Source organism: Mycteria americana, chromosome 11, assembly GCF_035582795.1.
Source record: "Mycteria americana isolate JAX WOST 10 ecotype Jacksonville Zoo and Gardens chromosome 11, USCA_MyAme_1.0, whole genome shotgun sequence".
Classification (NCBI taxonomy): domain Eukaryota; kingdom Metazoa; phylum Chordata; class Aves; order Ciconiiformes; family Ciconiidae; genus Mycteria; species Mycteria americana.
Window position 1 is genome coordinate 20925155 of NC_134375.1, and position 26587 is coordinate 20951741.

Genomic DNA, 26587 nt, shown 5'->3' on the forward strand with positions numbered 1-26587 from the left:
ACGGCGGGGCCATTGGCTCGGAGCGGGGAGCCGGGGTGAGTCACGGCGGCATCACGGGGCGCAGCCGCCGGCCGTGCTGGGGCCGGCAGGGAAGCCCGCGCCCAGGCTCCACCTTCCCTGCTGACCGCAGCGTTTCGCTAAGGCAGCGAGCGAAATCGCCGATAAACGCAAACTTCCAAGGGTCGGATGGCAAACCGAGGTAGAAGGGGTTCAGCTCCTCGTTATGTAAATAACCTCAGTAACACGGACGTTCATAAAGGAGCTATTATTCTGTGCAGATCTAAGGAAAACCCCTGTGATACAGAGCAAGGCTGCATCTCAGCACATAGCAAAGGTAGCTCCAAAACCAAAGAAAAATGGGGACAATTTAGCCATCTTCTCTGCACGTTAAACTTTAAGGGCAGCCTTGAATAACTTTCCACAGCCTTCCCCCGGCTCCGGCAGCGCGGATGAGCCAGCCTGCGCTCACAGCCAGCCATCACATGCTCCCCAGCAGCTCGGGGGCTCTGCCAGCAAACCCGCCCGGGCTACAGAGAGGCATCGAGCCAAGTTTTCCTGTGGGTAGTGAATTTCTCACAGGGAACTGCCTTTAGACACCATAGCCCAGCCATTGTTTAACACACAAAAACCCCAGAAACACAAAAAACACCCACTCGCTACAAGGGCAAATGAAGGAAGAGTGAGAGAGTCAAAAAGTTTAAATGCTACACACTATATTGCCTTTTCCTGTCTTAGAAGGCAGGCCACTTCTCTTAGCACAAGGAAATATTTTCCTTCTTCAGTATATATCCCTAAGAGAAATCCTTCTGATAGCATCACAGGCATACAGCGAATTACAGAAGTAGCACGTAGAGATTTATAAGTGGTCTGTGGCAATTCCCTGTTATGCCCCAAAGCAACAGTCTCGCAGGGAGGTGGGAGATGAAAAAGAAAACAGGCAGGACTCGGCTTACAAGCAGCTCAAACCCAGGACAGCCCAGGTATCCTTGAGGGTGTTTTTTGGAAAAATGAAAAGAAAAATAAAAGGACCTTTAGGAAGCGTCTCATTTATCCTCTCTCATGCTTGTGACATTGACACCAGATGAGACAAACTGCTGCTAAAATACAGCTAAAAGCTATGGACATCAAACCCTGCTTCAACCCAGAGTCACATAAAACTGGCAAAAGGTTAAAAGAAACGGGACAGGTTTCTCAGTGTCTGAAGCACCCTTCCCCCTTTTAAGGGGCACAGAAACCTTTTTTGTCCCGCATAATGTTTTTAAATACTTGCTTAGATTCCCCCCCTCATTGATCTCTTGCCTTTGCCACGATCATACCCAGCTGGCAGCAGCCCGAGATTTCGTCAGGACAAATTCCAGCCTCCTGCCTGCTCGTGACTCAGCAGAATCAGAGGGTTTCAGGTGCGGCTTCTGGACTCGAGAGTCAGAGGGTACCCGGTCAGTCCTGGGGTAACTGGGACAAGTTTTCAGCCACTTCTCATAGGAAACCCTCTTTCCATCAACGCTGTACAAACACCAGACTGTTCCAGTGCAACAGTAACTCCCACTTTTGGGAGATTACTGGAGAAACGTGGAATACCAAACAGAAAGGTGAGAGAAGGCGAATTCCAGTTCAGTCGCTTCTGTGCTGACCCAGCAGCACTTGCCCAACCACCACCTGCACTCAGATTTTGCTGTTTGTTGCTGCTGTTTTATGTGTACTTTCAACTCTGACAATGTAACATTCAAAATGAATTGCTCAGACCAATCTCAAGTGCTGTCCAAGACCACGTCACCTTCGGGCTAAATTACAGTCTGGTCTTCATGAAACTTGGCCCGGTAACACCCAAAACATTAGCCTGCACAGAAAATACTGGGCTTGAGATCAAAACGTTCACCCATCGAACTGGCTAATTTCCTGGATATACAATCCCCAAGCTCCTTCCTACCTCTTCCCCCCAAAATATACAGCTGTATCAGAGCAAAAAGTCGCACCAAGTTCTCTCCAGTGCCACTGGAAGAAGTTTTCCTAAAATTCAAAATCTTAATGAAAATTTGATGAGCTTCAGACCACGGCACAAACCTTCTCCCTTGTGATACAGTTCTTCTTGAAATCAAATGGAAACGGGAAATTTGATGGCCTAACAGGTAAATAATACTTGGCTGGTTTTGAAAATGCAGGATTTAAAGACATATTTTTTTCCCACGTTTGGCGTTTACGCTCCTTCACCCTTAACCAGTCATACCAGTATAAAGACACCTGGCCTTCCCCAGCATCACCAAAAGAGCCAGGATGAGCATCCACCTGCACAGCCACCCCAGCGCTGGTATCCCCGATTCTCGCTCGGCACAGGTCATGCACCAAGGGACTCACCCACCTTCAGACCAAAACCTTAAGTGGTTGCCTTAGCTAAAATGTAAATATATGCTATTCAATTATTTCAGGTAACATCCTGCATTGATGGAAAGGACTGTAATAAATCTAAGCTGGCCAAGCAAAGGTTAGGCAACAACTGCTATAACAGTGAATTTAATTTTCTAAAGTCTGTTTAGGATGCAACAGCCGCAGCGCTGCATTGGCTCACTTCCACAACCACTGCCGTCCATGTTACAAATAAAGCAGATGCAGAAAATTTACTGCTGGAAACTCTTTTCATTACTGGTGGTGTTTAAAAGTCAGTATTAACAGGGGCAATCAAGCACGGTCAGTCAAACAGCTCACTTGAGCTTCCTCCTTCAAGATGTGCTTGTTCCCGTCTTCACTAGTGCCCTGGTCTCACAGACACCTCTGGGCACCCGTGTGTGCAACGCCTGGTGACAGACTCTACAAAATACTCGTGAGAGTTGTGAAAAATTCACCCCCGGACAAAAACCGTGGGCACAGCCTCACAGACTGCATGCGTTACCTAAATTCAGATGCCCAGACTCCACCACCATTTATTTGGTATCCGGTGATGCTATACAATCTAGGGGCACGGGGGGGGAGCGCTCCCCTTGCACCCTCCCACAGTCACAGGCTCAAGGGAAAAGCAGTTACCAAGCAGGGGGAGGACAGAGAGATTCAGCCCATTTCTCTGCAGTGTCAGTGCAGGTCTGTGAGTCTGCGTCTACAGGGGACTTGAAATATTTCAGCGTTGTGCATCCAGCGTCTCATGCATTGTCGAGAATGATAAGAAGGTAACGCTGGTACAAAACACATCGTGGACAAACTGAGAAAAGCCTTTTCTGATTATATACAACTTCAACATGTGTGCCAGGGCAGGGAGGATGGGGAAATCCCCTCTGCCTGCGTTGCTGATGGCCACTTCTCGCGTATCTCTAGTTCGCAGATAGCAAAGGACAAACAAGTACTGCCTGTACCACTCCCCACACCTCCCAACAACTCTAGTCACTGAATTTCCAGAACTGGATGCAGACCCAAGACTTTTGACAACCCAGGACTGCTAGCATCCAAATGATAACCGCCATCCTCCTCTTCATGCTCAGCAACAGGCCTGCAGGTCACCTATATATACGGTGAGTTCCATATATAATGAGCTGCACACCTTCACGCTCCCAAGCCATTACCAGTCACAAAATTCAAAGCATGTTTTTTTCCTGCATCTCACACTGCCATAGGCCAGAGCTGGTGGCAAACTGGAAATAGCAGCTCTGCCATGCAGCCTTCCTTGCCATCCTCTCCATCAACCTCATCTGGGACAGAGCCAGCAAATTCTGATCAGTTCATACTTACGCTGTCATCTGCATCAGTAGCAAACCTCTCTGCGAGCAGGACTGTATAAAAAATGTTAGCAGACTCACGGATCCTTTTCATTCACCTTTTCCCCTGGACATTTCAGAATGGCCAAAATCTCTGGGGTATCTAATGTAAACATGAAGTGCTTCAATTACCATACTGAAAACGTCCCGTCTCATCAGCTGGTGCCACCCAAATACAACTACAGTCCACCCGGGTCCAACCAAGCACTGCCCGTTCTTTCCAGCACACCCATAAACCTCATGTCAAGGGCAGATCCTCCCAGAAGGGCAAGCACCTTTAGTGCAAACAGAATCCGATCAAGGGTTTTTGCGTTTAAAAAGGCTAGCTCAAAAATGCATCGAATTCCCAGAATTTCAGACACACTGTTCCATAAGGACACCTACATGGAGGCAGGGGCAGAGCAGACAAATCCTTAAGTCATTTAGCTCCAACTTACTCTGAAACATACAGATTCCTCAAAGCGCTTGAATTGTGCCTCAACCTACCAATACAAAGGCTTAGCTCTGCTCTGAAAACAAGCTGGGTTCTCTAAGCAGCAAGGAAACAACTAGGCCAGTTTTAAAAAATGAAATATTGACACCAATATTTACTATTATCATTAGCACCATGTATCATCCGCTAGCTGACTGACAAAGCAAGACAGCAATCCGTCCATCCCATGGGGTCTGGGAGAACTCAGTCCTAGTCTGCAGCAGAAAGAATCAAAATAGCAGGCGACACAAGTATTCATTAGTAGCTACATATGCACACTGTGATAACCAAATTATTGACAAATATAGTGCAATGGTTAAAGATTTATCCATCCTAGAGCTTTCTTAAGACTCTCTCCTGTTTTATACATAAGTGACTGTATGCAAAAAGAAATGCTTGTCTGTATACATTTGGTTCAGAGTTCATCTTGCTCTCTGGGATCTGGAGAACCATGATAAAGCACCGACAAGCTCTTAGAACAAGAATAACAGCATTTAAAAAAGAAGTGTGTCAAAAAGCAACAACCCAGTGAGACCTGATCCTGCTCACCATGCTGCACAAGACCTGGAGTCAAGGATCGGGGCAAGGCGAGACTGCTGCTTTTAGGACACGGGTGATTTCAAACAGCTTTTGGTATCCATGGGCCTATGCATGTCAAGTTGTTCCTTACAACATATGAAATCATATTAACAACTTCTATTATTCTTAAAGTGGTTTATGGAAGCACTAGAAACTACCTCAACACGTGTCTACGAATACACCTACTTCACTAAAGTCAGCGTGACAAAGCTGTTCAGTGAAGGCTATGTAAGCCACGTTTAAAAACTGAGGTACAAGCAAGTTAAACTGATTTTGATAAAATTTGGTAAACAGCTGGAAACTAAAAATCTTTCAATTAAATTTACTTAAATGGGGTTTAAGCTATTTTAAGGCAATTTTCATCATGTCCATCCATGGGATTCCATCATTTTAGCTGATGAAGAAAACATCAATTTTAGTTAAACTCCTCTGCAAACTACACCCTAAGGGACTACAAAAGATCACAGTGAGCAACTGAAACAAATTAAACCACCAAGCAGAGAAATTACGAAATGCATAGTCAAGTATTCTCAGCAACTGACCCAAGACTGCAGAGATTACTCAGGGAAGCAAAAAGAATAACCTCAAAACTTTGCTGCTGCTTCAGCAGTCAAAAAGTTATGCAAAACGTCTGTTTCGCAGACAAAAAAAAAAAAATCTTATGTTTTTCTTTAGGAATCACTAAGGATTTCAGGTATTATGATAAGAAATAGAAGAAAAATTTAATAAGAGATAAAGGAAGGGCAGATAAGACTTTGCTTCCAGAAATACCTTCTACAGGACAATTGAACCACATTCTTTACAGTCCAATACACTCCGGAGGCGGAGACGTCAGACGAGGGCTTGTTTGGACTTTCTTAAAACATCCGATTTGCATCATGGAACCTTACTGGAAAGTTTAATTTATATTGATTTGAAATTGGTTGAAGAGTCATACAGAAGGATAATTCCATAAACAAATACACGCCAAATTAGAAAGGGGAAGCAAATTACAGAGGAGCGGTGATCCATGGTAGGCCAAATTATTCTGAGGTATGTTTATGGAGAGGTGGGCAGGCGGACACCAGGAAACTTCGCCTGTACCCCAGGCTGATGAGAAGGGACCCGGCTGCATTTGTGTGGTCTGCACATCCAGTCTGCTGAGCAGGACAGCGATAGAGATGACGTTTTAAAGGAACAACCATCTCAACAAAAAGGGAAAAGGACTATCCCAACAGAGAACTTCATAGGAAAGTCCTTATAACTTTAAGGGCCATAAACAGCGGAAATCTTCAAGAAAACTGCACAAGACAGTATTCTGAAAATCTAGCAACCTACATGAAATTGCTAACACCTTAAAAATGTTAATCATCAAAATAAAACTTAAAAAATAATGGTAATAATGGAGAGATTCAGAAATATCCCAGACTCAGAAGAATAATTCTTGGCCCCTTTCTATGCTAAGAACATTGTTTTACATTGCCTCTATCTCACAGGATAACAAGTCGTTGGTGAAGATGACAAATTCTTCAAATACTGAAGCATTTAAAATGGTATTTTCAAAAACGAAAGGAAAGCAACCCCCTGAAAACTTTTATTTTTGCAAATACTGTTTTCTATTCTTTCCTGAAAGATATACAGCAATACAAGAGAAAAAAGAATTATACATGATACCCCACAGAAATGATGATAGAAAAATTACAAAAGTAAATGAAACAGGAAAGAGGAAAAACACCCCTTTTCTTTCAGTTCTACAAACTTTTGATTTGGGACAGTCGCGGGGGGAAACTATTCTGCAGCGAGGGGAACACATCCCAGTTGCTGTGCCGGTTCTATACTCTGAGATAGTTGCTCTCTTTTCCCACGGGGTGAAGGAGAACAAGTCAAATGTCTGTATGTCACAAAAATAAGAAATTGCAAACAAAAAGGTTCAGAACTAGTATTTTGAGATTAAGGGCTTGACAACTAACCTCCAGTGAATCCAGCTGTGGCAGCTGATGTTACTGCTGCAACTGTCCCCTCTAAGCCCTTGCCAAAACAGCTGGCCGGAAGGAAACGTTGCCATGTCTCATCAAGTGCAGTTGATGCCAAGAAGACTGGACTAAAAGCAGAAGCAGGTAAAATACATATTCCCTTTTAGATACGGTTATAGGGGCAATAAATTTCTGCAGTGGGGCAGAGCAGACAACTAGGAACAGCAATACTGGAAAGCACTGCTGCTCAGGCTGCCACACCTTGTCCATATAAATCCTACGTTTCCAGATCCAATTTAAGAGGCCTCCCTACACCAGAAAATGGCTACGGTTAAAATAAGACTCACGATTAATTTAAATAATGTAAATGACACTGGTTTAATCATAGCAGACCAGAGTGTTTCTTTGTTCTAAATTTTGTTGCTTGTGAATGTAATAATATTCACATGAATGGTTGTACCTGTGTAACTATTAAACTTTCCTAAGTAGACAAACCCTAAATTAAAAAGGCTGTCAGACAACACCCCCCCTCAAAAAAACCCCCACCACCTCTAGACCCTGAACCTGTGTTTTGAAGGGATTTCAGAGAAAAGCCTATACCACAGGCAAGGTCAGAGGGAAACAGAGCAATAAAGGGCAGTAACTAGGATCAAATCCAAACCCAGAGAATTACAGTTCCCATGAGAATCCGGACAGTCCAGAGTCACGGGAAGTCGCTGAATATAGAAGGGGAATCAGCAGAATTTACTGGCACGGAGCAGCGTCCCGAAGTTGCAACCAGTGGAAGGCTAACCACAAACAAGTTGCCAGGAGTAGGATTGCAACCTCCAGTCCTAGAATTGGAAAAAAGATTTCTCCGTAATCCCACTAAATACTCTCTGCCTCGCAGGTCTGGCCGTACGTCCTTTATACATCTATTTAAGGCCCCCACGTGATGAAGGCTGCCTGCCTGGCCACTCCCAGCCAGGGCAAACAAGCCAGCTCCAGAGGAGACTCCAGCAGCGGCTTCCAAGGCAGACGTTGCATCAGCCAGGTGTGCAGGAAGCGGCGGAGATAAAGCAGCTGTTGACGAAGGGGCTCTCGGACGGAGGCCGCTTCAGGAATCCCGTGGAAAGGACGACAGGAAGGAGAGAGACGTTCCGCACACAGAACAAGCTTCATCGGCTTCAGAAAGCCTTTGTGCTGGGGCTCCGGACCTGGCCTTTCTCCCAGAGATGATGCAACACTGAGGAACAAGGTCTGTGCCAGAGAAAACTATTCACAGGCTATGCAGATGGCAACGCGGCCAAAGGATCTCGGATCAAAACACGCCGGAGCCCATCCAGGCCCGGCGAGCCCCCCAGGCCTCCCTCCATGCCCCCCAGGATCCTCCTTTTCACATTGCCACCTCGGTTCCTAGTGCGACCGCGGCTTCAGGCGGAACGAAGGACCTTACGATAGCGAGAAAGTAGTAAAATGGGGTTTTAAAGTCCTGCAAAAATCACAGCTCGTCCTCTGATCTGTTGGAGGGAAGAGACGGGGGAAGAGACTGAGCTCAAAGCCTCACATCTCCCACCCGGGGATCCTCCCATCACCGAGGCTTGCCAGCGCACGCCTGAGCTCCCCAAACACGTACGGCAGCTCTCTGCTCGCCGGCAGCCTCGGCCCCGCTCTCACACACCAGGAAACCACGCAGGGACAGCCCGAGCAGCCGTGGCAACATCACACAGAGTGGCAATTACGGACCCGCAGCTCCCAAGCAAAGGTTCGGCCTTGCTTTCCATTATAGGACTCATTTTGACCCTTCCCTCCCTGCCCAAACCATCACCGAGTGCCCTCCCGGCTCCAGCCCGGCCTCTGCGGTTTGTGACCGGCGAGTTTTGCAGCCTTGCACCTGGGCTTGCGATCATGCAAATACATTTTTCTCCGCAGTGTAAGGAAGTTACTCCAGGCTTACGTAATGCTCGTGTGCTGCGTCCCAACAAACACCGGTTTGCCCAACACGCCTCGAGTGGGAAACCCGGCTACGAAAACACCTGCAACCTGCACCGCGCACAGCAAGAGTCGGATCCATTTACTAACTGAGCTACGTAATCACCGAGAAGCGTTAAAATCCAGTGAATTTTACACGGTTAATAAGGATTTCAGCAATCTTCCGATGCTGTGGCAGGTTTCAAAGCTCAGCCCGCTGCATTGCCCCACCACATCCCCTTCTCAGGAAGGTCACTGTAGGAAACTCCACCGACTACAGCACTTGCCCAGGCACTGGTGCCCAGTGGCACTCTTGGTCATTTAAGATGGTTCTGGGACCCCTAGAAAACTCACACATTTCCTGCAGATCTACTTTTTCTACTTAAGAGAGCAGACAGAGTCAGTAGGACAGTGGCAGAGAGCAATCACGAAGGCCCAAAGGCAGCGTATCAGCCAAAAAGCCTTACTTATTTCCCCTTCTGGGGCTTCTACCTGCTTGCTGATGCTGAATTATGTTCAAGAGATGTTCTTTACTGTGATTCACTTTTCTGGCTTACTTGCATCTCGTGTTATATTGTATTTTGGCACCGGCAAGATATGTGCTGATCCCAAAACGCAGGTACTACCGACACAGCAGCATGGTATGCCCCGGCTCTGTATGTTGGATCCTCCGTGCACGGTGGACGTTCACCCAATTGGAACATTACAGTAGTAAGATTTACAGTATAAGTCACCAGTAAACAACATATTGGACCATCAAGCTTTAAGAAATATAAGTTTTGATAAGTTATTTTGGTAAGTTTTTGGTAAAACAAGATAATCAAAGACTTGCTCTTACAACCACAGAGATGAAAGTGTGACACTTATGCAGGAAGCTTCCAAATACCTGCTTCGAACTGCTGGCAAGAAATGCAAAGCTCAGCATTTGGTACAGACAGTGCTGAGAGCCACGGTCACTTTTTTGACTAGCCCATTTTTTGTTAACAAGATGAAAAGCGGATAATCCAGTTGAACGCATTTTCCAAGTAAATGCAGATGACCAGAAATCAGCAGTCACAAACCTGCAACCGGTGACTGAATAAAGACAAAAGTCACTTAAACCAGATTTATTTCTGGTGACTTGCAGGCAAATTAGTAATTCCTTCCTTTGAGAAGAGCTTCTCTATGAGTACACAACACCGTAACCTGCTACCTTAACTGCATGTGGGGGGTAACACGGGAGGACTGACATCAAACAGTTGGCCAAGAGCGCTCGTTGTGGAGCTCACACGAAAGCGATGCTGAGCAAGTGGTTCTGTAACACATCAATAACGAAATGCTATCTGCTACCACGGCCGCTGGGTTCTTTGGATGTTGAATTATGAGCAGAGTAATATATTGAGGACGTTTTCATGATTATCGCAAACGCAACTACGCACAGGTATGTACAACCACACGATGAAACTAAGAGGTTGAAACGCTAGAGTTGCTCACGCTGAAGAGGCTGACGACCCTCCAGCAGGTCGTCTCCATCAGCCTCTCGATGCTGGTGATGACACAGCAGAGAGGGGAGGCAAGGAAGGGGGGAGATTTCTTTACTGCTACGTCTTCACAACCTCTTTTGCGTGTACCACTTTCTGCGAGTCGCTTCTGCAGGTTAAGACAGAGAGGGCTGTCTGGACGAGGGGACTAGCAGGGACTGCTGCACTAGATCTCAAAGCTGGAGGCCTTTGCTTTACACTGTGGAGTGCCCCAACACGTTTCTGCAGTTTGCTATCCCTTTAGCCCTGAGCAAGGAAACTTGCAGTTGCTAGACAACCTCTTTCCCACCTCAGAAACAGCTCGATTTATGTGACAAATCGATAGGCTCGACGTTCAAAAAAGCTACAGAGTTTTGAGCTGCCTCTTCTTCCTTAGGACACAGAAGCCTTTCCTTACTGCACAGCTGTGGAGATGAGAGCGATGGGGCTCCTCCCTGGCCGGACCCAGAGGAGGAGAGGCAGGAATGCAGCCGTGCCGGAGAAGAGGCGAGAGCAGCCCAGGTAGCTCCACGTCCTCCTCTGCGCAGGCGAGGATGAGCGTGCGTACAGGCAGGACCGACCAGAGCTCCACCTGCACAAAGCAGCAGATTTTTAGAGCTACCAGAAGGGAATTTAAGAGCTCTGCATGCCTGCAAAGGCATCTGGAACAAGGTAATCTATGGAAATATAGAAACTCGGCAGCCATCGAGGGAGCGGTGGAATGGACAAATGCAAATAAAAAGTAGGAGCATGATCTGGAGCCATTACCAAACTGAGTCACTCAATTCCCCAGGTGAATTTACAAAGTAAGGGAGGAGCAGAGTTGCTGAAGTACTCTCATTTGGATGGCACGAAAACCAGCAAATAAGTGCCATTAGAAAACTGCCTCTGACAATTATTTAATATTGTTTCAAACACAAATAAACTTTCCAACTAAGTCCAGTTAACTTGAGAGAGAGAGAATACCCTACATTAATTTAAGAATGAAACCTACCAGGAGAGCTTGTGCTTACTTTGCCTCTCAGAGGAACTGTAATTGTATTGCCAATGTTCAATTTTTTTAATACTGTTTCTAAAAAAGGATGAAAAAGATTTACAGCCTTCTGCTGCGGTCAACTGGAATTCAGAAATGCTCATCTGAATACAGCGAGTGTACACAGTTACATCAGGGCTTTTCTGTAGAGGCTTTCAGAAAGCCTTAACCATATCTTAAACATCTGAAGCAACGCAGTATGGGAAAGAACTGAGTTCCAACGATGCAAGCCACAAAGCATTAAATTTCAGAGTTCACTTCACATCTTATGTGTCTTATGCAAGGCAGTATTCTAGCACCAGGTTAACTATTTCTCCTCTAAATTCATCTTAATTTCATGATCTTGGCTTTGACGGAGAGTGCATGTATCTGAACTTGCGCCAACTGATCACGGTACGAAAACTTTAAAGATTCTTAAACTCCAGTGTCAGGAAAGGAGTATTATCATCATTAAAAAAAACAAACAAACAAACCACAATATATTTTCTCCAGAAAGAAGTGAGTTGGGCCTATTTTAAAAAACTAAGATGAACGTTCGCTCCTTTCCCCCTCCCTGTAAACCATTCCAATGTTTAATTATTATCATTGCTAAGAAACTGTACTTCAAGATTGAATTTTTCTAACCTCAGTTGATATTGCTATGCCTTTGTCAGCAAATCTCACAAGTCCTTTTAGAGAAAGATCAAGTCCTCTCTCAATTGTCTTTTCAATAAGCTGAGCTCCTTTAAGCCTCACATCATGAGGCTTATTTTCCAGTCCCTGGATCATTTCTGCAGCTGTCCTTTGAATTCTCTCCAAATACACTGGCATTCTTCTTGAAGCATGGAAACCAAAATTCAATTCCAGTATCAGTCTCAATGTTGCTGTGTTTGTAAGATTACTTATTTTTGCTTTACATTCCTTTCCCCCACTTTTTTCTTCTCAATATGCCCAAGAATCACATTAATCCTTTTAAATAAAATACTGGCCCAAGTACCATGTAGAAGCAACTAGCTGTAAAGACCTTAAAACCCTCTGAGGTACTGCTTTCCAAAATGCTGTTTCACAATGGATAGGTGGGTTTGTAGTTTTGCTAACAAATGCATCGCCTTGCAACTGGACGGATTCATATCTTTTGTTGAAACGTGGCAAAACAATTCAGAGCTCTCTAAACATACTTTATTATCCCACTAGTGTCTCTCTGACAGAAGCTTTATCAAATATTTTATGCTATCCAGATAAAAAGATTCTAAAGAGCTGTAAATTAAAAGCTGATTTCATCTCACAAACCTTCTACAAAGCTAGGTGTGTCCTTTCCAAGTTACAATCCCAGATATTTTAGATCTCCACCGTTAATGCAATTTCTCCAGCACAACCATTTCTAGTGTCAGCGTACCCTACCTTCTTCCTCCTAACTCTTGCCCTCTCCACCCAAAACAGGCATGCCCACCTCCTACACCCAGTCCAACTTCCACAGAACTCCAGAATAATCCTGGTTGGAAGGGACCACTGGAGGTTAACTGACTGAAACCCCCTCCTCTCCCCAAAGCAGGGCCAACTTGGATCAGGTTGCTCACAGCATTGCTCATTTCTTCTCCAGGGCCACTAAGTGTTTGCGTAACTATGCATTTTAAGGCCAAAAATAACCTTCTGATGATCTGACTTTCCACCTAACAAAGACTGGAAAATCTCACCTAGTCATTTCTACACTTGGCATCGCAGCTTACAAGTGAGCTAGACCGTGTTTGTCAAGCACAGCCTAAAAAACAGCATATGGATTTACCACAATTCTTTGGGGGAAATTTAAAATCATGGAACAGGCTGCAGCCTAGAGGTCCCCAGGCAGCATCGACCCAGGCCATTAAGTCTCCACAATGAGCACAGTACATTTGTAGTTCTTATGAAAAAAAGTGTAAAACTTTTTTTTAAAACTAAAACTACATCAAACACTTTCTCAGAAGCCTTTGAAGAATGCTTCGAACTACCAAGTGAAGCTGCAGCTCTAACTACTGCTCCGAAGGAGACTGTTCTTCCACTGCATACACAGGTGACTTAAGATGTTAGCTTCCCCACAGTTTCATGAAACATGTATTAGTGGCAAATGTATTCATATAATTTTCAGTGTTATATTCCATGTCCACAGTAGTAAGATTTATCAGCACCTACCTTTATCAATATGTTTATTTAACAACACACTCGCAGGATCTGTTTCTTTGACTACTTAAGTAAGGATGTCCACCATCCCCTAACTAGCACAGAGTATCTTTCAACTCACACAAGCCAGTTCCTACAAAGCTTACCAGTTCTTGCTTCAGTCATTAAAAAGAACCTCCCCTACTCCTCCAAAAAAACTGTAATTATATAAACAAAGGATTAATGTGGACATATATTTATCCATACAAAAACATGTCATAACAGTCAAGTTATCCCCCTTTCCTTAAAGAATAGCTATGTGAAATCAAAGCGACTGAGAGCAGGGCTGTATTTAATGGAACAGCATGAACTACTACACTGAAATTAGAGATGTTAGGCAAGATCCTGTGATCCTCTCACCTTACGTTCTTCCCTAAGCATCAATTTTTGGACCTGTCAGAAACGAACAAAACCTTGAGTCTGACTCAGGAGAGTCACTCTTGTTCTCACGTTACGTTCTCTGCTCTCCTGTCTGGGATTATCAGTGCTGTATTCCCTGCCAACAGCAAGGAACCTCTTTAAACCTGGAAAAATTGTGGAACAGAATTAAAAAAAAAAAAAATCCCATCACGTGAGTAAATGAGGCTTGACAGCATGATGGATGCTGCAGGTTCACAAGTATGAAGGCACTCCTAAGAAGATGGCTTGCGCCTGTTACAGCTTCACATAAGCACAGAAGACGCTGGTTTGCTGCATTCAGGAGGGAGATGCTCAACTATTTAGATTGGACACATTTTATAAGACTGAAGATGACTAAGCCACAGCTGGACAGATTTTGTTCTGGAAGCAAGCTACGCGCTCCTCCCTGTACCTTAAACACCAGCGTTTCCTAATCTGCATCTTTTCTGCTTTCCCTTTCAAACACAAGACACTGAACTCTCCCAAGAAAAAAAATAGCCAGAAAATATTCAGGGCAACGTGCTTTAACCGAGAAGAATTTCACATGCACCAGTCATCGTAGGGCTAATTTGATTTTGTCATTATGGAAAAACTGAGAACTATCAAGACCTCAGCTGGGTAACAGTTGGATAGGAGAATGATCTCAACACAGGAGGACAACAGCACAGACAGGAATTATCTTCCTGAATAATGCAGATAGACTTTGCATGGACTAAGCATCCAAACACAGTTTGCCAAGATACTCTGAAGGCCCCTTCACATGGTTTATCAGTCCTGATGGTACAAATCAGTAGCAACATTGTTCTTAACCCGAATTATCTTGTAGCATTACAATGCTAGTGAAAACAAGCAGGAAAAATACCCTGGCTCACACTACCACGCTTCCCCATCAACGACTCATACAGGAGAGTTTTTTCACCTGTATCCAGTACACAATGTACTCCCCACCACACCTATTAACATCAGTATTAAAACCCCTGGTTGCTTTCCTGAAAGAAACCAAAGGTATATACAGAAGCAACACAGCACTACAGAACATGGACATGTGGGGAGAGGTGTGGGCGAGATGGCTACCTAGAAGTCTGAGAGGCAATTTGCACCACTAGACCAGGATTAAAAAAAAAAAATTAAAAAAAAAAAAATCCATGTTTTACCTCCACACTGCCTATAAGATGTCCTATGCAAGCTAATCCTTTTTTTGTGCCTTAATTTTCCCATCAGTAAAATCAGAATACTACTTCTGAGATGTCACACACAGTGTTTCGAGCCATACACATGATAGCTAGAGCTAAATCAATAGATTTCACCAGAACAGGAGTGGGGATAAACTGCCCTGGCAGAATTGCATCTTGAACTTTTGGATGGAAAACAATGCCTGAAAAAAATTTAAATCACTGTGGCCATTCCCCTTGTTTCATCCACAGTCAGTACAGGCTAAGGACCCACGCACGCATCCCGGGTGAGAAGCGGCAGCCTCCCAAAAAGTGGGGATGATCAGTTTAACCAGAGAGATTTTAACCTAAGCTAAATTAAACCTTCTCAATCCTATCAGAACTCCATAGCAAGTCCCATTGTTCAAGATGAATTTTTACATTTTAAACCCACATACGATTTCAGTAACAACCATCTTTCTTAACAACTTCGGTAATTTTGTTTTACAAAATGCTGAAAAGTTTCCATCACTTTTCAAATATGTGTCAAGGCCATTTATTTCCTCCCTCACAACCTTCTCTTCACATAAAACTGAAAATTTCAGAATTCCTTGCAAATGTTGCCCCAACACGGTGACTCTCATGGGAACAGCCTACTTCAGTACCGCTCAGAAAAAGGAGTGACGCCTTAAACTCTGACACTGAAAGAGCAACAGAAAGCTACAAACTTTGCTCGCAAAGAACAGCCTGCTCCTAAATCATCCCCATCCATCTCCGCTGTGTGACATGGTTTAAAAAAAAAAAAAAAAGAGAAGGTATTTTCAGTCAAAGGATTTCACCAAAAGGATCCTGGTTATGTTTTCATACAGTTGTGCAAAACCCAGAGAAGTTACATCAACATTTGGACATGCTATTTCATTCTCCCTGCTCCTTCAAGCTCCTCTTCTCCACATCTGATTCAACAAATTTCTGCTGACCAGTTTCAAGCTGGCAAGTCCCAAGCTATGCCCAAGAAAGGCCTAACTAATGACTGCAGGTTTCAATGTATAGTCTCGCTTTTAGAATACGCTAACGCTTTATTCTTTATTAATTTATTACTTCTATCTGCCTATGTAAAACTTAGAAATGCAGGAGCAGAAAATAGGAACTGTGACACATTAATTTCACTCTTACATTCGCTGGCAGCTTGTGGGGAAAGTCTGTTCCCAGTTTGTGAATTTTTCATCTTCTTACAAATTCTACATCTGAATTTTTCCTGAAGGATACTCTGAACCCACAGCGGCCGAAGAGAATGCACCAAAGGGTGGACTTGTGCTGCCACAAGACGCAAGCACTTCCGTGCTCGGCTTCTTGAATTTCTCCAACTGACCCACACCGTGCTCCAAGTGTTTCAGGAGCTAAGCTGGAAAGGTAACAAGCACTGCTCTCCTTAGCAGCCCTAACGGCGATTCCATGGGTGTGTAAAGGATGCCATCAGCTTGCGACTTCGGCATCCAAGTGCCTCCCACTCAGGCAGAGCACCCAAGAACAGCCTTTCCAAACAGGACCGTCGTGTGGCAGCATTAGGGTATTTCCTTTACATATCTCACAAGTCGTAGTTTTAACCTCAGCAGAGATCTTCCTACTGACAAGACACTTATCTAAAGAGACAGGTTGGAGATGGCTTAGCTCAAAATATAACGTCTACTACTTAGTAAAACTTTCCATCTTCTGCCTGGCTACTGTCAAGGTAAAGGATGTGTCCCAACCCTGGGTACCTACCTGGGGGCACGGGCAGGGAGTGGACACAACCGTTCAGATGAAGTACGTAGGAACTACCAACATACGTCACCCAACTGCTCACCTAGGTATTCAGCTACCACACTGCAAAGTCAGAACAACTGCTATCGGCCGTGAAGCACAACACAGCAAATACAATCTGCCGAGTTCCTTTATTGCAACATGATGGATTTGGGGCTATTTGTGAAGATTTTCATGAAATAAAAGATTACCCTCACAACAGATGAGATTTCTTGCTTATGAGACATGCTGCTCACGCCCAACATCAATTTGGTGCACAGCAATATGCATTTGGAGATGTCATGACATGCTAACATTTAAACAATTGCATTCAAACTCAAACAGCCAAAATGCTGCCTCAAGTTCTACCAGACCACGTAGTCTCACTAGGTACGAAACTAAAAGCCCCAACTCACAGTGAGCAGACCGAGCAGCACACACCGGGATCTGCAGTACACAGACAATTGCTCTTTTTCAAATATATGCTGCTCTAACCAAGTTTTCCGTATTAAAGAAATAGGATTCAAGTTTCTGCTGCAGCTGGCCTTGGCTGAATTAAATTCTTGCGTTGTTCCAGTCGCACTCATGTCTCTATACATTTTCAGCAAAGCTAGATGGAATTCATGTTATGGTTTTTTTACTACTGTATTTTTTATAATTTGATTGACAATGTATTCTCAGTAATTCATAATTTTCTGCACGCCTGGATATTTCACAAGTCATAACGACTGGCAAATAAATGCAAAATAAATACTTTCTAATTACGAGATAAAAAAAGGATAAGGAATACTGTGTGGTACATTTATTTACACAGATTTGTAATAATTGTATACTAATTAACATTTTGCCATCTTCCAAAATGAGACATCATTTCAGCTCTCTGCTGTATTTACTTTCTGCAAAAATATACCTCCAAGAATTCACTATTTTGAAACAGTTAAGCACCACGTGTAGGTTATAACACCATTCCACCATCACAGATCAAGCCTACATTAAAACTCACATCTGACCAGCTTCCTGAGCAAACAAGAGCAGACGAAGGAAAGGCTACACCGCCAACTTTCAAGCAGAAAACTAAATGTTCATCTAAAGAAAGTACTCCACGCGCTCCAGCGACCAAGGGCACAAGCCCACAGTGTTTCACAGATTGAGCTACCGTCCCCTCTGCGGTGAGCACTCTCCTTTGAAAGGAGTGTGAAGTTCCAGGGGACAGCCTGGGCTGGCCGCACTGTGTGCTGCCACCGAAAGGCGGAGACCCTGCTCCCCTTCTCCAGTCCCCACCACATCCTCTGCACTTCCACCCATATGCTCTCCCCTATTTATTTTGTGAGGGCTCTGGATGCTCGTCAAATCTCTTGGCGAGCCGATTCAGTTCACTATCTTGGCAAAAAAATAATCCAGCAAAACCCAAAACATAAAATAAGCCCAACATAGCTTTCTGCTGGGTTAGCAAGCTGAAGGAGTTCAGAAAAGGGATCCAGCAAGAACCAGAGCTGGCAAACAGAAAAGGCAGAACTCCCCGTTGGGTGGGAGAGGAAGGGGGGGGCAAAACTTCCCCCATTCAGCAGCGGAGCTGTTGGATGTACTCAGCTGTCTCGTGTAACTTCACCCGGAGTAACCTCACTCGCAGGGTGCAGTTCTGCAATAGTTTCAAGCTGACTTCAGTTGGCACAGCTTCAGTGCAGCCTCCCCATTCCTTTCTGCACTGGTGCTAACCTGACCCCACAGTCGAGCAGTTCAGGCAGAAGCCAGCAGAAAACTCTTACTTCCAAATATGAAATGCACTTGTTTTCGTCACGGTAGCCTTCCTGAATAGTTCACTACTGGGGCAGGCATGGGCCAGAACAGAGGCAAAAGTGATGGTGGGAAGGAGAGCAGGACTGTGGCAGCAGCAATGCAGGTCAGCTTGAATTGCCGTGGAACTGTATCACTAGCATGCACCAAAAACCTACACAACCTCGTGTAAAGAACATACAGCGTGTCACAAACACCCATTGCAGTTTAACACACAAATTCTCATATACGAGCAAACTCTGAGGCGGATATTAGAAGAACTGCACAACAAAGCGAGTCTGTGGCAAGCTTAGAACCTGACTTTCACCCTGCAAGTACCCTCGTTCCCTATTAACCTCCAGGCCATCTTGAACCCCAACATCCTTGAAATTCATGAAACTGCAAAAGAACTTTGACTAGGAAAGCCAGTCTCCTCTACAGTCAAGCAGAGCCTACTTAACTTGATCAAGCAGTCGTCTTTTCTTCAAAGGTTCGCTTTAGCTGTATTTATACAGGAAGCTTCCAGATCTTTGCTGTGGCAAAAGTTAATCTACAGCCACATTACTGGAAGCATTCTTGCAGCATAATTATAAGTTATTCCAACCTAATGCCACCAAAACACAGGAAATAATTTGTTTTAGTGTCTTTAGTTAAAGGCCACATGAATGCAAAAGGCTCATATACTCTTCCAAGTATCTATAAATTGATACTGCAACTCAGGTTGAGACATGCTAACTATTTTTAAGGGCTCCACACTGAACCCCCAGGGCACTTCAGTTTCCTAAATCACTGGTTCTCAAACTTTTCCCAGTGTATTCCTTCCTGCCTACAAGCAAGGATACATTCTCACCTCCTCACTCTCTCCCATAAAAACATTGGAGAACTGTTCCTTGGGAGCAGCTTCCACACGGGCATCCTGAAGGGGTATCAGTCCTAGAGGGTGACCGAGAGCATTGCCAGAAAGATGCAATTTGGGCAGAGGCACAGCTGGGAAATAGGGCCACACCAAAAAATACTCCTCTGCTCCCATTCTCTGCACTACCTGGAGCTGTGATGAGAAGTCTCAGTCTTCCCGGTCCCATCCTCCTACCAGCTATCACCTCTGCAGCTCCCATATTCTGCTCCCAAAAGCAAGCTGCGTCATTCCCCCCCTCCAGTCAGAGCAACAACGTCTTACAGGGGCTTCCTTATCCAAATATTTCCATGCAACACAATCCTCAAAAATCCTCCGGCCACTTATTTTCATGATTCAAAGTCTATGCAAAACCAAGAGACTGCATTACGTGACACCAACAAACTAAAACTCCAAGCTGCATCCTGACTTTTTTCTTCTACTGAATCATCATCAGCAGGCATGTTCTGTTAAAAAGTTTGATGGCAGGGTCTCGCACTCCTTCTCCATTGACGACTTACATTTCAAACTGCTCACTTCAAAGTCAAGAGGGTTCTTCTCAGTATCAGAACTTCAAACTGTTTTCTGGGCTGCTGGCACGGTCACTGGAAGAGTTTTGTCCTGTAAATCAACAAGGCTGCAGAAGAAAACCCTGGTATGAGCTCCGTAAGGACAACAGGAATAAGCCTGAGTCACTAAATGAGCAGCTACCAAATCCAGACAATATCTTCTTGTCAATGTGTATGATTGCAATTGTAATCACGCTCTAAATATGAACACATCACAAGCACCATGACCTTTCTACTCTGAAATTACTTCAAAATATTTTAGGGCTTAAGCATTTTGGTTTTAAAACTAACTCACATTCTGTCTCCAAAGGCTACTTGTAAGTGAAAAAAATAACTAAGCTCGTTTAGAACAGGATGAATAAACAAAAAAGTTTGCTGCCTTGAAAACTGCACAGATCTGACTGCTTGGGATACCTCCCCTTTGCTAAACTTAGCCCTTCCGTGACCCTCGGGGAGGAATGCAAGACCTGTCTACGTTATCAAGTTTATAAGGATTAAACTTTAGCATAAACAACAGATCACTTCTAAACTTCACTCTAAAAGCCAAATTCCTGACTATTTCTCAATGCCACTCTTCTATGTTCCTCCCTCTTCATTCCTCCTTTTTTCTTCATGTTTGGTGAATGTGGGACTATTAGATTCCTGACCACAAAAGAAATTACTTCTCCTGCTCACTAAAAGCTTGCCACTCAAACTGCTGACAAGTCCTCCCACATTTTTCCACCTTGAAGTCTGAGCACATCAGTACATTTTTCTGAGTATTTCCCATATTGCTCATTAAAATAATTGGGTTTTGTGTGTGTTTGGTAGGAGGAAAATAAAACTCACCCAAGAAAGCTTTTCTTTCTCAAATTTATTATTTAAAAATATAATTTGTTTGTTCTACTGTTTAAGCATTTAAATTAGATTTAAGGATCAGAAAGTTGCAGATTTACAATTTAAACACTATTGACGCTCCTATAGGGCTTGTGGCAACAAAAACTAGCATTAGGGCTGTTATTCACTGCAGATTTCTTCTTCTGGGCTACAGCTTTTCAAGTTCAGACTCATCAGTTGAAATGAGGGAAAAATCCCTTTAGCTATTTTTGTTACAGGAAAATAACACTTCACCACTAGCTTGGGCAGGGGGGAAGGGGGACGATGAACAAGAATCTCCTGATTTGTCGTGTAGATCATCCTCCGAGACAAAGAGCATCTTTACTAATTATAGAAGAAAAAAAAAATTTAAACTAGGAGCAGTTGAAAAACTGTTTCTCAGCATGCTCAGTGGGCATTAGCTGCGATTTCAGCAGCTTAGCAAGTCCCACCCCTGCGTGAGCTCAGCAGGGAGGCCAGGAGCACTGCACATTCTCCCTGCTCAGCAGGGACAGGGGCCGCCGCTCGGCTGATTTGCTACAGGAATACTGGAAAATTGCCACCAAAATAGCAAATCCTGTGAAAAAAAAAAAGAAAAACCACCACCAAGAACCCCCCAGCAATTCCAATAAGGAATTAAGAAAAAAGTGGAAAACCCCCCTCAGCTCCCACAGTTTCAAGATGTTGAACTCTTGCTGCTTTACAGTCTGGGGCTTTTTTCCATGATCAAAATAAGTAAAAGGTTTAGGCTAAGACATATTTATACAAAACTGTCTCTAACAATGTAAGTGCAAACTTACCGTGCACTGACTCTTGCCACAAGCCAGTCACGGAAGCCAAAGACTGGCTGTAGAATCTGTAACAGCTTTAACATCCATAGCTTTTTTTTTAAATTTGGAAGAGAAAAAAACTAAATAGACAAGTAAAATGCAACAAAGTCTTTATTTTAAAATCAAATAGGAGCTTAAGTTTCGTAAGGGCAACTGAGACAGTATTTCACATGTTGTACATTTAAACACACATTTAATGCTTTCAACTCAAGTACTGCTACTACATCTTGTATACATATAAAAAAACCTTTGCCTATTGCAACCTTTCTTATATACTGCATGTAACATGAGATTTCACTGGCAAGATTTCAGAGTTACACACACAAGCAGCACCAGAGTAAGAACACAAATGTGCATCTGTAATACAGTAATATTGCCATAAGACCAATGATTTTTGAAGCTTCAAACCTCTGAACACTCATTATGTTTGTTTTACTATCGCCAGAATAGATAGAAACATTTTAATCTCATCACATCATTCAAAACAAGTTTGTAGAAGTCTGATCACCCAAAATGGGAGAAAGAATAGACCGGTCAGACTAATAAATTACATGGCTGGGACCCACACATTTAGTTCTCCCTTGCATGCTTCACACCTGGAAGTTTGAATTAAAAACGCTTTTTTTTACTTCACGGAACATCTGGAAAATTTAAATCAGCAGTTGTCGTTGGATTCCCCCCCCAGAAAAAGAGCATAAACTTTTGCACATTCTGAGATGCCAGTTCAACACCATCTCTCTCCTATGGGTTTTTTCAACTTTCACCTATTCCTTTTCAAAATAAGATCTGGCTGTAGCTGCCTCCTCTTTCTAAAAAGGGATTTAAACGTACGTGGGATTTCACTGCCTCACCTTGGGGTGGTGAAATCACAGACAACATTAGCTAAGGAATATTACTCTCAGGTCACTTGGGATACGGCAGTAAAACGAAAAGCAAAGGCCTTGTCAAAGCGGTACCAGTTATTCGACAGGATGCGGGGCAGTGGATTAATTCCCTATTATAACATACAGAGAGACTGTAAACAACGTACAGAGGGACTGTAAACAAAGACTAAGGGGCCATGAAGATCACTTGCCGTATTTTATTAAACCAAGGAGCTAGTTTTCGTACTCACAAAATCCTAAGTTCATTACTGTTGTCGTGTCACTCCGTGCCAGGCAGCAGGTACCACATTCAGCCCCAGCGATGGATGCATTTTAGATGGGTTAAAAGTTGCTCACCCCACCTTGTGAAACCATTTGGGTGCTGCAGATCCTCAAACACAAGAGCTACTCGGAGTTTGGCATCTACCACATGATTGCTGCCAGTCAAGCGGATTTAAGGGCATATTTTAATCTCTCTCACATTATTCTGCTCCTGGAATTTTTGCTTCAAGCTCATAGTAATTCTGAGTTTGGTAACTCAGGCCAGGTCAAGGGGCTGCCAGTTATAGGTGTTAGTTTACAAAGATGGCAGTTGTTTTCTAATGCTAATGTATTCCTATTTCCCATACTGCATACCTCAACTAACAGTTTCATCTCTAACAAATGCACTGGAATACACCAATAGCTCCAAGTCAACAATACAATATCACACAGACAGCAGCCAGTGCCAAATGGTTAGTTAAGCAGATAAGAAAGGCACTCATTCTTCCTTTAAAAAAAAAAAAAAAAAAAAAGGAAGCTATTGCAGTCAAGTAGACAGAGTGTGGGGATAGAAGCTGGCAGATTCCACAATACACAGTCACGTCAAAAATGGCCTCCTGCAAACTGTTCCTTCATCAAGCATTTGAGTCAACCAAAAGAGGGGAATCTTCCCCATTATTCACAGGAGGTTTCACCTCCCTATTCCACAGCAGAGCAGCATTTTCTATACATTTTGACATACAACTGCTTAAGAAGCGCAGAGGATAAATTTTACTCTGCAGCAGAGGGAAACTCCTCTCCCAGCTTTCTGTTTGCGGTCCCAAAGTTGAGCCGGGCCTTTATTTTGACTGTTCCCTGGTCTGTGAATGGAAAATCCCTTCTCAGCACTAGCAGGCTGGTGTCTGCTGCACACACCCACTGCACACAGCAGAAATTCCAGTCAATAAGGCAAGTGGGGCCCAGGCGATGGAAGGGGAGGAAGGAGACATACAAACAATAAGAAAAGCATCTGGCTCTGTTACTGGCTGGAAAGGAGACTGGAGTTCAAAAGAGACACGACTGCAGCCTTCACTTAACAGGAAGATCATATCAATTCTCGCTGTCCTACTTTTCACACGGACCAAAATATCTGGAAAGGGTAACTCAGGGTTTCCAGCCCACACTTTAATGCAATTCCATTAACTCAGGAACAGCGATGAAACCCACCTTGTAGGTTTTTATCTCACCGGACCAAAACATACCCCCGCTTCTGCTTTGGACCTGCGGAAACGGCCCAAAAAGTAAAGCCCTTTGCTGAACGTGAGCCAGCCATCTCTCTACCACCACACTAATGGAGGCTGCTCTGCTGTCCTTCCCTGGAGATAGCAGCCAAGTCTACTGAAGCTTCTCTCATAGCAACCAGAGCTCCAGAGCCAACGGCAGCTGCTGTCACTGCCTTCAACGCTTACCCACAGGATCCAGAGCAAAGCAACACCCTCCTCCCTGCACCTCTAGAGCAAAAAAACCAGAAGGCTGGCGACAAGATGACTTCCTGGGTCAACCACAAGAAGGGGGAAAAAAAAAAAAATCCTAGTATTTCCTATCCAAGTGAAAAGGGGAATCTCCTGTTTCTACTGAAGAAATAGGAAATTCCTTTTCTGGGTTTAGGTTTTGCCTTATGGCAGTAACACCCAGTCAGGGCGGGCGGGGGGAAGCGTCTGAAATCCACCCCGTACCGGCACACCATCGGAAACCAGCACCAAGTTCTTGGAGACCCAGCTGCACCCTTCGCACAAGGAGAGGCAGGGGCCCCCTCGCCCCTTGCCCTGGCCCAGCCGTACCCTCAACGCTCCCATTCCATCATGGCCGGAGCCCGCAGCAGCCACCGCAGCCCTGCAGCACCCCGTGCCCTCTACGGACCCGCAGAAATCCCCCTCCTCCCCCCAAAAACCCACCCGGGGGGCTCGGTTTCTGGCAGAGGAGCGCGGGGACACGGCCGGGCAGCGGCTGTGAACCCCCCCCCCCCCCCCCCCCCCGCTACACCCGTTTCCCCGCTTCCACAGGGCCACACGCGGTCCCGCACCTCGCCTCCTTCCCTCCCCCCGGGGACGGCCAGACGCTGCCCGCCGCCGCTTCCCCGCCCGACCCGGCGGTGAACTCCGGTCACCGGCACCCAAGGACGAGCCGCCGGGCGACAGTGACCTTGCCGGTGCCGCCGGAGAGAAAGCGGCGGGGGTCGGAGCGGGGCCGTGGCGCGGGGCAAGGCGGCCGGGAACCCACGCCGCAACGGCCACGCGTGACGAGCGAGGAAATGCAGGAGAATCCGCGCTGCAGCCCCCGGCCGGCGCCGGGCGGGCCGGGAGCGGGGAGTTTCGGGGGAAGACGCCGCACGGGCACCATGAGAAAGCAGAAAATGCAGGTCAAACACCGCCTCCCCCGAGGCCCGGAGGGGCCGGCGGCTCAGGGCGGGCAGCGGCGGCGGGGGCAGGCAGCGGCGGCCCGGAGGAGGCTGCCCCGAGAGGGACAACGACCCCGAGGCCCGCCGGGACAATAAGAGGGAAAATGGGGAGCGGAGGAGGCCAGCCTACAGCGGGGCTTCCCCGGCGCTCGCCTCCACCGACAAAGCCCCGCGGCCGGGCCCGGCCCCGGCCCCAGCCCCAACCCCGCACCGGCATGCCGCCACCACCGGCCCGAGCCCGGCCGCCGCGGGCGGGCGCGCACCACCGGGACCGCCATGATAGCCCGCGCCGCCGGGCCGGGCCGGGCCTCCCCCGCCGAGTCGGGTCGGCCGGGCCTCCCGGGCCGCTGCCCCACCGCGGCGGTGGGGCCCTGACGCCCGGGCCCCCGAGGCAGGGCAGGGCAGGGCAGGGCAGGGCAGGGCGGAGCGCCGGGCCGCGGCCCGCGCCGGGAGCCCCCCGCGGCCGCCCGCCCTCCCGCCCGCCCCAACATTCCCCTCCCGCCAGCCCCGCCGCCGGGCACGGCCGGTCCCCGCCCGTCCGCGCCTACCTGGCCGGCCCGTTCCCCGGGCCCCCGCGCGGCACTAGGCCCGGCTCAGCGCCACGGCGTCTCCTGGGCGGCCGGCGGGAGCAAGCCCTCGGCGGCGGCCGCGGCGCCAGCCCCTCCCCCTGGCAGCAGTAGCGGCGGCTTCTCCCCAGGCCGGGCGGAAACGGCACTGGGCGCACGGGGATCCCCGGCGCCGGCGCCAGGGGCGCCCCGGACACGCCCACTCCCGCTCCCCGTTGGCTGCCACGGCGCTACGCCCCGCCCCGCCGGGACGCCCGCCGCCGCCAACGCCCCACCCACACATGCTTGCCATTGGTGACCTCGCCGCCCGGACCCGCCCGCGCTCCCGCCTCATTGGGAGCCGCGCGTCCGCCCCGCCGCTCGCCCCACGGTCCTGGCGCCCCATTGGCGCGCGGAGCTGCCACTCGGCCGGATGGGGGGGCGAGGGGGGGGTGGCCGGCCGCCAGCATCGACGCGGTGCAGCCGGGCGGGCTGCGACAGTGCCTGCCGGCCGAGCCGCGCTACGTGCCGAGGGGCGGGGCCGGCGGGGCCTGTCACCGCCCCCGCCGAGGGGCCGCTCTCCGCGGGGTAACTCCCGCGTCGGGACACGTGGCAGAAAGAAGGGGCGGTACGGGCGGCCGGGATTCCTGGGCGGCAGTCGCCGCTGCGCCGCGCATGCGCGGGACGGAGGGGCGGGGGGAAGGGGCGCAGGGCGCATGCGCGGTGGCGCGGGCGCGGGGCCTGCCGCTCGGCACGTCCGCGCCGCGGGGGGAGGGGGCGGCGGCGGTGCCGGGGTCCCATCGGGGGAAGCCGGGCAGCCCGCCTGCCGCCCCGGCACC

General features: G+C 46.7%; 1 protein-coding gene across 4 annotated transcripts in view; it reads right to left on the bottom strand.

Annotated features, from left to right (window-relative positions):
• SETD5 (SET domain containing 5) overlaps positions 1-25927 on the bottom strand; it is a 69292-nt gene extending 43365 nt beyond the window's left edge. For 2 of the 4 annotated variants that reach the window (XR_012777502.1, XM_075514299.1), the window contains exon 1: positions 25752-25927. The gene's annotated coding sequence lies outside the window, so the exon portion shown is untranslated. Of the gene's footprint in view, positions 1-6737; positions 6874-25751 lie in introns of those variants that run through there. The other 2 variants (XM_075514301.1, XM_075514300.1) reach the window with 2 other exon arrangements.
• Between the last annotated feature and the right edge of the window lie 660 nt (positions 25928-26587).